Here is a 15797-nt window from a genome sequence, read left to right on the forward strand (position 1 = left end):
CACTAGGATGGGAGCAGTGTCAGAGGAAAGAAGGGATGCATTCCAGAGATAGTGCAAAGATGAATTCAGCAGGTCAAGGCAAAAGATTGTGATTATGGAAAGTAAAAGATACTGAGAGATCTAGGATGACACCAAGGATGTGAGCTGGAGAAACTAGTGGATGATATTGCCCTCTGCAGTAATAGAAAAAGGTAGAAGTGGGCGGGGGAAGATTTAGAGAGAAATAATAAGAATTTGTTATACAAATCTTTACAGATCTTTTCCATATTTGCATTTGTTACCCTCCTTCTAGTTTCATCCTTAGAGTAATGTGACTTAGTTGGATCCCTTACCAAACTTTCTTTGAATTTACCCTCCTCCATTTCATGGTGTCTTCCAGTTTTATGAGGCAATATTGCTTTGTATTTTCCACAATTCTCTTTTATAATATTTTACAAATGACTTTATATTCTAAAACAATATTTTTCTGGTACCCCACAGGTCTTCTCTTGGCAGGAAGATTAAGTGTTATTGGCTGAGGTGGTATGTAGCCTCTTTTGATTTCATTACAATTGATTTACAATGGTAATACTTTTTTAAGAAATAGCTATCACCTTTGTTTACATCCATTCTTCTATTCATTACTTATTTTGGGGGAATCAACAGTTTGGAGTTAGAGCTACCTTCTCACTATCTCTTGAATAGGCTCCTCCTTTCCATTCCTACAGATACCATCTGAGCACTTACACCTATTGCAATATCATCCTAATGGAATTTTCTCCCTCTGCCAAATCCTTCTTCCACAATGCTGTCAAATCAATCTTGTTAATTCTGAAATCTAATAAAGGCTCAAGACTCTTAAGGATTTGCTACTGCCTACAGGAAAAAAAAAGTTTAAACAACTTTTCCTGCCATACAAGGTCTACAGAATTAGGCAACTCTGTTCTTCCAACTATATCCCATTAAGAACTGGATCAGAGTTGCCCCATTTGAGTGATGTAGCTTCTTTTCATTTTTTCTTAGCATTTGATATTGATTTTTATTTTAGCTATAGCAAGTCAGTGATTTGATAGCATCCACACAGTTGATTTGTTAATGATTTTCATATTGATGACCACTCTTTTTCCTTACTGTTAAAACATAACTAAATTTACTAAGTTTTAGGCAATCATTTGGTACTATGTCTAATATTTGACTCTTCTCAAAATAAGTATGAATACTTAATTTTATTCATACTTAAAAATATTATGGCATTTGGCCTCTCACTGATGAATTATATTTTCAATTTTTTTTGCATTCCTCATCTATACTCCATCTCCACTGAACATTAAAGAAAATCTTAGTTTATTTTGGAATTCTTCATAGGCTTTCTCTATTTCCTCATCCTCTGCAAAAGATTGAACATATGTTACTATTATATTCGTGGCAATATTTTTACAGATATTAATAAGGATGGCAATGCAATAGAAACAAAAGTCCCATCAAATAATCTTATTTGTTGTTTTTGGACAAAAAATAAGACCAACTCTGTGAACTGCTATATTTGCCTCTCCAAGAAAAACCTGTGAACCATGCTTCCATTTAGCAGTGACTTCCCTTTGTCTTATGCTTTCATTTGTAGTGAATATGTCAAGATTGATATGATTTAGTTCATGTAATAATATGTCTACTGAATGGTAACTGGATAAGGATCCCACATATAGAATACCAATGGCTGAGTTAATATCTGTAGACAGTCTAAAAAAATGTGTGAGTCTTATAACTTCTACCTCCCTTTTTTACTACTCTGCAATTGCTATTGATTAAGCAGGACGAGACAACACAGGGATGATATTTTTTAACTTTTCTTCTTTCACAGACTTCTGTAGCCAAAGAATTCATTACCACATAGCCATTCTATTGGTGAGCACACTGTCTATACTCAGCCAGACTGGTCCTTGAAAAGCAAGCATCATCTGTGGCCAGGAATATATTTGAAGCTTTTCCAGAATAATAAGACCTACCAGCACTGCCTCCCCTACTGCCTGGCATATCTTAGAGACATCAGAATCATTTCACTTTTTTTTAATTCTTTCCTTCTCCCTCAACTGCCCACATTAATCACCAGTCACATCCTATCAATTCTAAGTCTTCATTATTTTTTGGATAAGTCTCCTCCTTTCTAGTCCTACAAATACCATCTGAATACTTACACCTATTGCAATACCCATAAGTTTCTTCCTCTACCAAATTATCTTTCCATAATGCTATCAAATCAATCTTGTTAATTCTGAAATCTGGAAAAGGCTCCAAGATTCTTAAAGACTTACTACTAACTTCAGGGTAGTAATACTTTTCCTGCCATTTAAGGTCCTCTATAAAACTGAGTCTCCCTATTCTTCCAACTATATTTCGTTATGAGCTACCTTCCAAATACTCCAAATACCAGTCAGCCTATTTATTGAGAATCCCATACAAGTAGCATTTTCCTATCTTTCTATCTTTATTCACATTCTTTTTTTTTTTTGCAAGGCAATGGGGTTAAGTGGCTTGCACAAGGCCACACAGCTAGGTAATTATTAAGTGTCTGAGGTTGGATTTGAACTCAGGTCCTCCTGACTCCAGGGCTGGTGCTTTATCCACTGCGCCACCTAGATGCTCCCTTTACTCACATTCTTAATGCTTGAATTGTTCTTCTAATCCCAGCCTTTTTGCCTACTGACTTTCTATCCTTCCCTTACATCCAACTCAAGAACACTCTCTTCTCCAGGCAATTAATGTCTGATTCCTGTAGTCAGAAATGAATGATCTTTTGCTCTTTGGGATTTCACTTCACTTGCATCTCTCATGTATTAATCATGTATTATTTTGCATTTCCATAATTTGTATGTACCAAATGGCAATCTTCTGAAAATAGGGTCAACCTTATATAAATTCCATTTTCTCCTTACTGCCCTTCCACAATGCTGTCAAATCAATCTTGTATGTTTAGAAATCTACTCATGTCACTAATGACAAATAAGTACAGTAGATAAATGTCTATTAAATTGAATTTTAAAATTCTGAACTTTAAGAAAACTTAATTTACATTCATCCCAAACAGACAAATTAGTGAGATTATTTCAGTACAAAGAGATTTTTTTCTAGGTTATGTAGAGGATTTTTCTATCTGATTTACAAAAATTCTGAATACTTTCAAATTTCTAAAGCTAAATCTCTTACCTAAATTAACCATGTACTTTTACTAGATTTTCTCAAACCATTGACCATTGAGATAGAAGCAAATTACATTTCTGACTAGCAGAATTTTATAATCTATAGAGTATCTTCTTCAACTTCATCTTATATTTTTCTTCTATATTTTTGTTGTCCTGTCAGTTTTTCCCAAGCTCCACCCCATCCCCAAATGAAAGTTTCTGAGATTCCAGAGCTACCAGATTACATTCTACCTGATAATTATCAATGATTCTAATCTGGCAACTCCCAGGAACTCCCAGAACCACTTGATTCTGAAGTGGGATGAACTTTTTGTACTATTTATAAATCAGTGTCCATCATTTATTTACAGGCAATCCAGGGCTCTAAAGAGCTGAGTGGGCTGAGCCATTTAATGGCCAGCTTGGATTTAGAATCCCATTTGCTCTTACATTTACAAAAAAAAAAGAAGGTAGCGTGACATAATTTTTCTTTTATCCTTCTAAATGATACCACAAAACAGTAGAACTTTTGAGAATACAATTTACAACATTCAAGATTTAGCTTGAATTTTTGAAACTGTACTTAAAGAGTTTTCCATTTTACTCAAATATTTAAATCTTGAGAGATTTGTGATAATTGTCACATTTAAAAGAAAATGTAATCCTATGCTGGTTATTGTGAGCATATAGTAGAATTGGGGCAAAGTTAAAAGTATCTTCTTTCTAGAGTTTGACATATATGAGTACAATTAATTTAATTTAAATGAGTTAAATCTTAAATACAATCAACAAAACCTTAACATGGTCATACTTCTTTTCACTCAAGTTCTCCTTTTTGTTTCTTTAGCAATTTAATACTGAGAAGTAGAATGGGTTAGCAAAAAGTATACAGGGGGTGGAGTGGCTAGGTGACTAGGTGTCGCAGCTCTGGAGTCAGGAGTACCTGAGTTCAAATATGGTCTCAGAAATTTAATATTTACCTAGCTGTGTGGCCTTGGGCAAGCCATTTAACCCCATTTGCCTTGCAAAAAAACCTAAAAAAAAAGTGTACAGAGGACCTAGGGTCAGAAAGATCTCTAATAGACTCTTACCCCCAATACTTCCTAACTGTGTATACCAAATTACTTGTCTCAATTTAACTTAAATCTCAATATTTTATTAGTATAATTGGTATAATCAGTATAGTCAGAAAACAATATCCATAAATAGTTACCCCGAAGGCTTGTTGGGAGAATTAAATAAGATAATTTATGAAAAGTACTTCAAAAAACCTAAAAGTGACATAAATAAAGGATTATTATTCTCAATTGCCACTAAATTAGTGGATCATAAATCTTGGCATTCTTCCCTTGCCTTGCTTTCTCCTAAATACTATCAGAAATCACTCTAAAAAGCATCATCCAAAGACATTGTTTTTAGAATAATTGTATGATCTTCTGGGAACAAGATTGGAGATGCCATGGTGGGGGGATAAAGGAATGGAGTGTCAACGATCCCTGGGATATTGAAATGTATTTCCCCGAAAAATTGTTTTATTGTTGTTTTTGTTATTGTTCTGTATTGGGCAGGTAATCTAGTTGTGTCTCTGATACACTCATTTTTTATTGAATATTTTCTTTTACTGAAGGGACAGTAACATTACAATAGTAGATTTGACAAAGGAGAGAATATCTAGTAGTTTTATCCTTATATCCTGGGCTTACCTCTGGGAATCTCATATTTTATTGACATCACCCTAAAAATGCTATTCCAGAGAGGTGAGGTTGACTTGTGTCAACACATTGACAGTGTCTGAAAGGAACAACTGAACATTGTCTTGATCTATATGCGTTCTATAAAAACTCCATAGCCATCCAGGGAAGCCATTCTACCTGTAATCACTTCACCTATGTGATTTACATCTGACCTTGAATTTCAGATCATCCTAGGTTGACTTTATTATTAAAGATAGACACAAGGGCAGCTAGGTAGTGCAGTTAATGGAGCACTGGCCCTGGAGTCAGGAAGACCTGAGTTCAAATCTAGCCTCAGACATTTAATAATTACCTAGCTTGGACAAGTCACTTAACTCCATTGCCTTAAAAAATCTAAGAAAAGAAAAAGATAGATCGATAGATACACAAAAAGTTCAGAATGACTATGCTAGAATTCTCAACTTCAAAACATCTGAGGCTGACAAGATTAATCCAGACATGAGAGTGCATATCTGAAGATGCTATATGAAGAATGTCCTTCAATATCATGTGGACAATATAATTCTTGGTCTATTATAGCCATACTTGTAATATCAATTCCTTCTCAAAAAGAGGCTACTTGAATTCTATTTTACTGTAAAGTTATAAATATGAAAATAGGCTCATATCACAAGTACTTATATTTATACATATATTTTATATCCTTTGGGAAGTTGAAAGTGAATTCATTTATTATTCTTCAATACCAGAAACTAGATTTCATGGACCAAGACAGCTTTTACATCACATTTGTCAATGATTAGTCTTAGTCTTGGAAAAGACACATCTCCTTCCCTCTCTATTGAGAGGTAAGGAACCTTGAACATGGATTTGATATATGTCATCAAGCATGGTCACTTTGGTCATGGTCCTTTTTGCTTAACTGCTTTCCTCTGTTACAAGAATGATTCAGAGGGGTGGCTAGGTGGCGCAGTGGATAGAGTACTGGCCCTGGAGTCAGAAGTACCTGAATTCAAATTCAGCCTCAGACACTTAATAATTATCTAGCTGTGTGACCTTGGGCAAGCCACTTAACCCCATTTGCCTTGAAAAAAAAAATCTTAAAAAAAATGATTCAGATAAACATACAATTATACTGGAAAATGACTACTGTGAATTAAACAAAAAGGTAAACTGTTTTTAAGAAAATTACTTTAAAAAATTAGCTAAATATTTACATAGAACTTTAACGTTTGAAAAACTATCAATTATATTATTTGATAATTTGCTAAAAAGAATTAGTGATCTTAGCTAGTGACAAACTCTATTAAGATTTCTTTCCTTACTCTATTCAATATAAAATCCAAAAATACACTTCTCAAACCTGAACTTTTCCCCTTAAAAAATTTTTTTTAAATCTTGTATTTGGAGACATCTGGATTTTGTATGATCATGGTTCAAGTGAACTGATAATATCATATATATCTTATATGTGGCAGATTTTTAATGGGTCATGACCTAACTCTTTCTCTGATTCAATATTGAAACCACTGAATAGTAATTAGCTTAATATCATGCCAGACTAACCCTTGGTTAAGAGATCCACAGTTAAGTTTCTAAGAGTTCTTGTGTACTATATGTCTATATAAGGATAATAGAGAACTAAACCTGGAAGGGAAGTTATTGGTCCCCTAGTCCAACTTGCCTTCTTTTAATATGCCCTGCTCACAAAGGGACTAATTATTAGAGGCAAGATCTGAGTTTCTCTGATTCCAGAACTTCTGCCATAATTCCATAAGGCTTTGAAGCTAAGAATGGCTAGATTGACACCCATCCTGACACCAAACTGTAAGTGATAAAATGAAAAATAAGGAATCCTTCAATGCTAAGTGTATATTACTTCTCAAGGAAAAGAAAGTGGGCATCAATGAAACCTCAGCTTACTTCAGAAAGGATCAAAGATTTAATTGTGGGACTCAGAGTACTGCTACTACCATAAAGATCATAAACCATCAATGACTTAGCAGTAGTCTTCACTTGTGGTAGGAAAATTCATCAGCTTGTAGCCATTCTAGGGATAAGCCTCTCCAAACATTGCTCTGGTCAGATAGAGAAACTGTGTCAACCACAAGCCCCATATTCAAAGCCTTTTTTATTATGATAAGCTTCAGAGGCTTAAATTACATTTAAAAAAACTATAATGAACTCCTCTGATCACCCACCATGTGACATCATAGGGGGATTTTACTGGAAGAATTTAACCAAGAAATTCTAAAAAAACCCTGCCAGTTTAGAAAATTCCTTCCTACAAATAAAAAAGAACAGATCTGAGGATAAATGGCTCACATATTTAATATTATTCAGTAGTATAGTATGGCAGCTAAAAGAAAAACACACACAAAAAAAATGGATGCAATTGGAGGCTATATTAAAAGAAGCACAGCTTCTAGAAAAGAAGGTAGGAGTGCTGTTGGGCTCTACCCTGGTCAGACTACTGTAGAAGTATTATTAATTCAGGACACCACATTTTGGGAAGGACATTTCAGATACCAATGTCCTTCCTTTCAGGAAAGAAACTAGAGAGCATCCAAAGAAGGATAATTAGAATGGAGAACCCCCTATGTATTTCATATGAAGATCAACTGAAGGCACTGAAGATGTTTTTACTGAAAAGATTCAGGGAAGGTATGATTAGTTTGAAAGACTGTCACATGAAGCAGGGTTCAGACTTAACTGCATTCCATAGGGAAGATATGGAAGCAGTTCATGGAATGAACAAAGACGAAAATTTGGCCTTAATGTAAGGAAAAATTTCTAGCTATTAGAGCTGCTCACTGATCCACTCCTGAGGCGGTAAGCTTCCCCTCATTGCAGGTCTTTAAGCAGAATGTGAATGAATACTTTTCATGTGTGTTTTATGAGGTTTTTTTTTTAGGTATGAAATAGAATGGATGGCTTCTGAAGTATTGTCTAATAATGAAATTATATAAAGACTGAATGTTGCTAGTTTGAAAAACAGTTTTGATTATCTTGCCAACAAATTTAGCCTAAGAAAAGTTTAATTTTATATTTTGCTCACTTATTTTCAATGGTTAAGAGTTTATTCCTGCTTTATTAGTTGTTTAACACTGAGCTGTAAAATTATTATTAAGTTACAAGATAATGAACAGAAACCGTTTTCTAAGATGGATAGGCATTGTCATAGGACTTAAGAGCTGAAGGAAACTTAAGGGATCCAAACTCTTCCTTTTATAGAAAAAGAAACTGATCTCAGTTTCTTCCTAGAGATCGCATGGGTAGTAAATGGCAGAACTTGGATTCGGGATCCCTTTGAACTCTTAAGCCCTTAGCTCATTTGACAAGGCTATGCTTCCTGATTCCAAGATTCATGCCAGTCCTGAAGGTAGTTACTGACCTGTTAGTTCTGACAACCATAATTATGTTCATTTAAATCCTGTCTTCAAAAAAGGGGGAAAACAGATAAATTGATGAATTCACTTAAAAGTCTGTTAAAAAATCAGCCTTGCTGGTTAAAATTATAATGTGTATCTGTGTACATATCATGCAATCTGTGAATATTTATACTGTTGAATTCTTAACCCTGAATAATGAAGATAAAATAACAACTACAACAATAACAACATAGTTTTACATTCGTTATTTCATTTGTTCCTCATACCACAATCCTATGAGTTAAGCTTTACAGGTCTGGACCTGTGATTTCACTGGCATAGGAAACCTTTCAGTGTGGAAATTGCCTCTCTACTGAGTCTGAAGTTCATTTCTTCTATGATATATAGTTGGGTTTTTTTGTGGGTTTTTTGCAAAGCAATGGGGTTAAGTGGCTTGCCCAAGGCCACACAGCAAGGTAATTACTAAGTGTCTGAGGCTGGATTTGAGCTCAGGTCCTCCTGACTCCAGGGCCGGTGCTTTATCCACTGTGCCACCTAGCCACCCCTCACTGAGCCACCTAGCTGCCCCTATAATATATAGTTTTAAAACAAATGTTTGGATCATGAGAAGTGAGCTGACCAATGTCTTAGATATCATATGTCTTCATTCATTCCAAAGGCACATTTTTATCTCCTCTGTTTCACTGCCTCATACTACTTCCCCCATTTTACAAATGAGAACATTGAGGTCACTTGATGTGATCACCAAGTCATCATATATGTCAGCCTTTCCAGGATTAGACCACAATCTGTAAATGAATAAAAATGAGACCTAATGAAATAGTTTACCTCACTGGATACACACAAGAAATCAAGGGTTGAATGAAATGCAACTGTCTGAGATTCTTGATCTTTGGTCCTTTGCCCTGCAGATAGTGGCCATTATTTTGAATGGATCAAGTATTTTCTTTCTCTGACTTGTTAGTCCACGTAGCAAGATATTGCAGACTCTATAATCAGGAATGTCAAATCAGTTATCCTTCTTACCATGTATATGTACATATACATTACTACAGAAAAAATATCTCTAATTATGAATAATATGATCAAAGCATGGGTGTTTTCTATGAATTATAACATTTCTTTAATTTGTGACTCAAAATCTTTTGTGATTCTCAATTTTGGAAAACTTGGTAATTCACTGGCCATTATCTCAGCAATGCTGGGATGCTTCAGTGGTATAGAGGGAAGCTTATTGATGCCTTCTCACCCAATGGTTCAAGTTAATGGCCTTCCAAAAATTCTCTATTGACCATTCACCCAATACAATGAAGACTTTCTGCTAAGTAATTTAGCTTGTGTTGTGGTTGAATACCAAAGCAGCACCAAGGCTGCACATCTGTCATCCCTTGAGAAGTCAGATTGCGTGACCAGCTTATTTCCCTTTACAGTCATATTCCTACTAACTTGAAGATGTTTTGCCCAATACTTCACATGTGCAGACATTACTTAGTAATATGATGCAAACTAAGAACCACCATGAATATCTCTACTTCTTTCTGACTCAGAATTCTTTTTTCTTTAGAAATCCTGATGGTTCCTTGATTCACAGTCAAATAGCAAAGAATAATGGTATTACAAAGAGACAAGTTATATCAGAATATAGTTTGAGATCACTAAAAATTTTGTGCAATTTTCTAAAAAGTAATCCAACCCATTTTTCTTCTCCTAAATAATTCTGGACCCAGCCTGTGGTGCCAATCTAAGATACTACTGGATTAACTCAGTGACCTTATCATTTAACTGCATGTCATAATCTGAATTGTTTTTTATAATTAAAAAATTAATAAATATCAAAAAGATCATATTATAACAGACAATTTGGATTTTGTATATGAAACAAGTTTACTAATATAGAGGGATATAGATAGATATAGTTTGGTTTCTTTAAAGATATAATAATTAGCAATTTTCAAAACTGTCCTACTTATCTGTAATTCTATTGGCTCTAGTTTTCTTCTGTACTTTTTTAAAAAAAATGATGCCTAAATTATACTTTTTCTTTTATTTCTCTTTTTTTAGCTACCCTCTCCCTGTCCCCCTCCTATTGCATCCCAACTATATATACATATAGATAGATAGACAGATAGATTAGATAGATAGATAGATAACGAAAATAAAGTCCTAATAGCCAATATGAATAGTCAAGGAAAAGAACAATTTCTACACTGGCTATATTCAAAGTTATATGTATTATTCTGTGTTTTGGATCCATCACCTTTTTGTTAGTAAGTAGGTAAGATAATTTCATCATCCATCAGATTTCTAGAATCATGGTTGTTCTGACAATAGACAGTCTCTATATAATTCAATTATTAGGCTAATCTCTTTTGGGCAGTCATGAATGTCACTAAATAAATCCAATAGTGTTCTTGGTCTTCACATAACCAATGCAATACTTAAATAGCCCCATGACTTCATCAATTTGAATGTTACCACTCACATACAGATTGAAATACATCCAGTACCTATTTATCTTGTTTGAATTTTGTTTGTGCCTTGGAGAGAGGGTCTACTAATCCACTGGAGGTCTCCCTCACTTTCTGCTCCCTCTCTTGAATCATGGAGATACCAGCGAAAAATTTTAAATATCTACCCAAGATAGTCCAATCTTATCACATGACTAACCCATCTTCTCTTCTTTCCATACATCTCCCTTGTGGCATCTTTTACTCTTATTCTTTGAAATTACTCATTGGTTTTATGTTGGGGCCTGCTCAAATACAAAATGTACCTTTCCATTGCCCTGTTTGTTATTAATTTTCAATTCTAAATCAATAAAGAAACAGAAGGTAGATAAAAATATCCACTGGTCATATTAGGACATGTGTTTGATTGGACAGCCCATATTGCTTATCCATAAGTATGTATATCTGAGACAGAAAACAAACATGGACAGGTTGAGCCAAGTATTAAACAGGAGGTGAATGGGTTAGATTGACTTTAGAGAACTGCAAAGTTCCTTTGGAGCCCCTGAGCTTCTCTCATAAACAAAGGTCCAACTTATTTATACCAATATTCTGTTGGTAGTCCAGTATAGTTGCAAGACACAGAATGCAATAGTCATGGAAGAACTGAAAAAAGAAATCAGGACAAAACTCTTCACACAAAAGAGCATCTGAAGAACTTGACCATTTAACTGTATTGCTTAGTGACTTGATTCCTTCTGATAATTACTTGCAGGAATATTTCAATTTCTGGATCATGTTGATAGTTTATAGAGAAAGTGAGATAGAACATTTGAAATCAGTGCTGTCCCAGGAAATCCATGACATAGAGTCATCAGAGCTATATTTCTTTATTATTGTTTTCTGAAACAATTCATTTTCCCACTTCTATCAGATCTTTCTAACATTATTTCAAAAAGGAGAGACTTTCAAATTAAGCTTCAAATATCATGCATTATAATTTTCTCTTCAGGCGATAGTTTCCAAAGTTAATAATGAATATATTTAGCACTTTATATAAGGCAGATAAACTGATTGTTTTGTGTCTTGAAAACCAGCAACTGACAAGTGTTTTTTTCTCTCTTTCAACTATTCTTAACATAAGCAGTCATTTTAATCAGAGTGATTTTACAGCTCATATAAATCATGTTGTAACTGTTGTTATTTTTTTTAAGTTATATATACCTACAGAGAAAAAAGCTATATAGGAAAAAAAAATGATGAAGTTTCAAATAGCGCTACCAGCAAGATACTAAAAATAGGATCAGAATTAAATGGGAACATTTTACCCTTCCACAGTTCCTGTCATCTATAGATTCCAAAGTACTTTCTGACACATTAAACTTTACACCACCACCAAGAAAAGTGAAGCACTGAGAGGTTAATTGACTTGCCCTGGGATATGCAATAAGTTGGTGCTGAGAGCCAAGAAAATAACTGACTTCCAGTCTGTAGGCTAGAGAGCACACTCCATCCCAACACAGACATTATTTAGCTTACTGTTGAAATGTATTTGGTATTCTTGGTACAGCCTCTAAAGCTTATAATAATAGCTTCTATGTCTCAAAGAATAGCAAAAACTAAAAACAGCTTAAAGATTTCTATCTCATCCCATAAACCCTTCCTCATTATCCCTAATTTGCAGATTTTTTTTACTGAAAATTGAAAGAGGTATTAATAAAATAGTAGTCAGAGTAGAACTAAGTTACTTCATTCTTATTAAAACAAAACTTAACAACTTACTATATATATATATACTTTCATTCATATATGAAACTAATACCAATATCCTACCATCTGTAGACGATGAACTTTGGAGTGTTTTCTAGTACATACTTCCTGATACAGTCTGTTTCATTATTGGAGAGCTCTAAGTGTTGGAAATTCTGAAAAATAATGAACTAAAATATGCTTTCCTGTACTAACTAAACATGTATCCTCCTCTGCCTTATAGTTGACAAAGACTTTCATGGTAGATGTCTTTGTGGGCTAGATGATTCTATATTTAAAAGACTTCAGCCACACTTAAAGACTGTTCATTAAGAGCAGCAGTTAAATTCTTAACCTTTTTTCTGGTTTCACAGACCCCTTTGGCAGTGTGGTTAAGTCTATGGAATCCTTCTTAGAATAATATTTTTAAATGTTTGGAAGAAATGCTAAATTTCAGTTGGAAGTGAATGAGTGTATGCATACACACATGTATAAACATACATACTTATGCACATGCATATATATATATACAAATATATACATATATGAAAAACCACCAAAGTAAACAACTAAATCAACTTTAGATTTGAGTCAAGAGAAGTGTGAATCTGCCTCAAGAACTTCCTAGTTGTATGTCCCTTAGCAAATCACTTAAATCTCTTTTTTCTTCATCTATAAAATGGAGACTATTTCCCAAAGTTGTTATTAGATGCTTTGTAAACCATCAAGTACTAAATTAGTACTAAAAGTACTAACAATTTTTATTATCCAAGTTCAAAAACTACCACCCTCCCAACCCCAAGTTAGGATCCCAGGGCCTAAAAGAAGTCACTAACAAGTCAACAATCATTTATTATTTGACTACTCTCTACAAGGTCCTATGTTAACTAATCAAAGAAAGGGAACAAAATATTTCCTACTCTCAAGGAGCTCACCAAAAATAAGAGATGTTTTTATGGGATTGTACAAAGCTGTATTCTCTTCATTTTTATAAATCTGTGATTTAGGGGCAGCTGGGTGGTACAGTGGATAGAGCACTGGTCCTGTCAGAAGGACCTGAGTTCAAATTCGACCTCAGACATTTAATAATTACCTGGCTGTGTGACCTTGGGCAAGCCACTTTAACCCCATTTACCTTGCAAAACAAACAAACAAACAAATGAATGAATGAATAAATAAATGAATAAATACATGGATGAATGAATGAATGAATAGATAAATATAAAAAATTAAATTTGTGATTTATATTAAGCCATTGACATGTTTATTAAATTTGAAGATGATGTCAATTGGAATAAGTAATTAATCTCCTGGATGACAAAATTAGAACTGAAGGGCTTGAAATGATGAGCTACATTTAATGATATTACGGAAAAAAACCCTAAAAATCTCACAATTAAGTTTAAAAATATTAAATATCGGGGTGGCTAGGTGGCACAGTGAATAGAGCACCAGCTCTGGAGTCAGACACTTAATAATTACCTGGCTGTGTGACCTTGGGCAAGCCACTTAACCCCATTTGCCTTGCAAAAAACCTAAAAAAACTATATTAAATATACAAACACTGAATGAAAAAGACTTGTCTAGGCAACATTTTTTATGTAAAAAACCTGTAGGCTTTAGTGAAATGCAAGCTCAACAGTGTAATGTGGCAGCCACAAAACAAACACATATTCTTAGGCTGCATTATGAAAGAACTGTATGAGGGAGCTGATAGTCTCATTAAGTGCTACCCTGGTTATATCACAATTCCAAGTATTATCTTTTAAAAAAAATATTTATTTATTATTATTTTATACAAATGATGTTTATTTATACATTACTAAAATATTCTTGTTTAAGAATAAACATAATACCCCCCCAAAAAATATAGATACCACATGAGTGATAAAGTAAAGGAAAGAGAAAAAAATTAAAATTGCAAATAATATATCTTAAGATCTAGATGTCCCATTTTATGTCACCCACAGAATTGAGAATATTGAGAAATTAATTCTTTTGTTGTTTTTGGTATTTATTTATTTTTAAATATTTAATTTTTTCCAACTTCATGTAATGACAATTTTTAACATTCATTTTAAATAATTTTAAGTTCCTAATTTTCTCCCTCCTTTCTCTTTCTTCCTCCCTAAAATAGGAAGCAATCTGGTATTATATATGTGCAATCATGTAAAACATTTCTAATATTAAACATATTATAAAACAAGACCTAAACCAAAATGAGGGGAAAAAATATAAGGTGAAAACAGTATGTTTATATCTACATTCAGAATCCACTAGTTTTTTTTCTGTATGTGGTTAGCATTTTCCATCAAGATTCCTCTGGAATTGTCTTGGATCATTGTATTCCTGATCATTGTACAATATTGCTGTTAGTGTGTACAATGTTCTTCTATTTTTACTCAGTTCACTTTGCATCATCAGTTCATGTAATTCTTTCCAGGTTTTTCTGAAAAATGTCTCTTGTCATTCTTGTGGCACAATACTATTCCATTCCATCTTGTTCAGTTATCCCTCAATTGATAACCATCCCCTCAATTCTCAATCCTTTGTCAATACCAAAAGAGCTACTCTAAATATTTCTGTACATGTAGATCTTTTCCCCTTTTTCTTATAAAGGGATCGATTCTTAAAGCCATCTAAAAAAGGAGAAAAAAATTATTTGGGGTTGCAAATATAAGCCAAAAGAAACTATATGCAACTAAGCGAAAAGGAAGTATTCTTGAGAATTCTTGAGAAAAGTTCTTGGACTTTGTTATTTATAAGGAGAAAGGACAGAGGAACAGACTTACAGGCTTACTTTCTCACCACTCAAAACAAAATTTTGTGTACATATTTGTGTGTGTGTGCATATATCTAAATAATAATACACACAGACATTAAGGGAATAATGTTTGAGAAAGTAGTAGTTAGACCTTCCCTAATAATATTCTATGTTATATAGCAATTCTATAGGCAAGTAATTGACAGAAAAATCTGGAAAATACAAGTTCCCTCGCTGCCTATTGTTTGTTAATTGAAATAAAATGCATTGGAATTGTTATTGCAAAATTTCAGCTTCAGAAATATGCTTCCAAAGACTAAATGTCAAAATCTTATAAAGATTCCTTGAGAAGCAAAAAACAGCTAGCTAACTTTGTTCAATGATCCTTTGATTATCTTAATCAGACATAATACAAGATGTGTCCTGAACAATGTACAACTTAAGAGTCTAGTTAAATGAATGAATCCCTACAGATGAGAGGACTCTCTGTGTGTTTTGTGTTTGCTGATTACCTCAAGCCCCAGAATATTAAAAATCCCCAAGTGAGATCTGTAATCACAACAAAAAGATCACCAACTTTTTACTGGGGGGAGGGG

This window comes from Macrotis lagotis, chromosome 7 (genome assembly GCF_037893015.1).
Source record: "Macrotis lagotis isolate mMagLag1 chromosome 7, bilby.v1.9.chrom.fasta, whole genome shotgun sequence".
Taxonomy (NCBI): domain Eukaryota; kingdom Metazoa; phylum Chordata; class Mammalia; order Peramelemorphia; family Peramelidae; genus Macrotis; species Macrotis lagotis.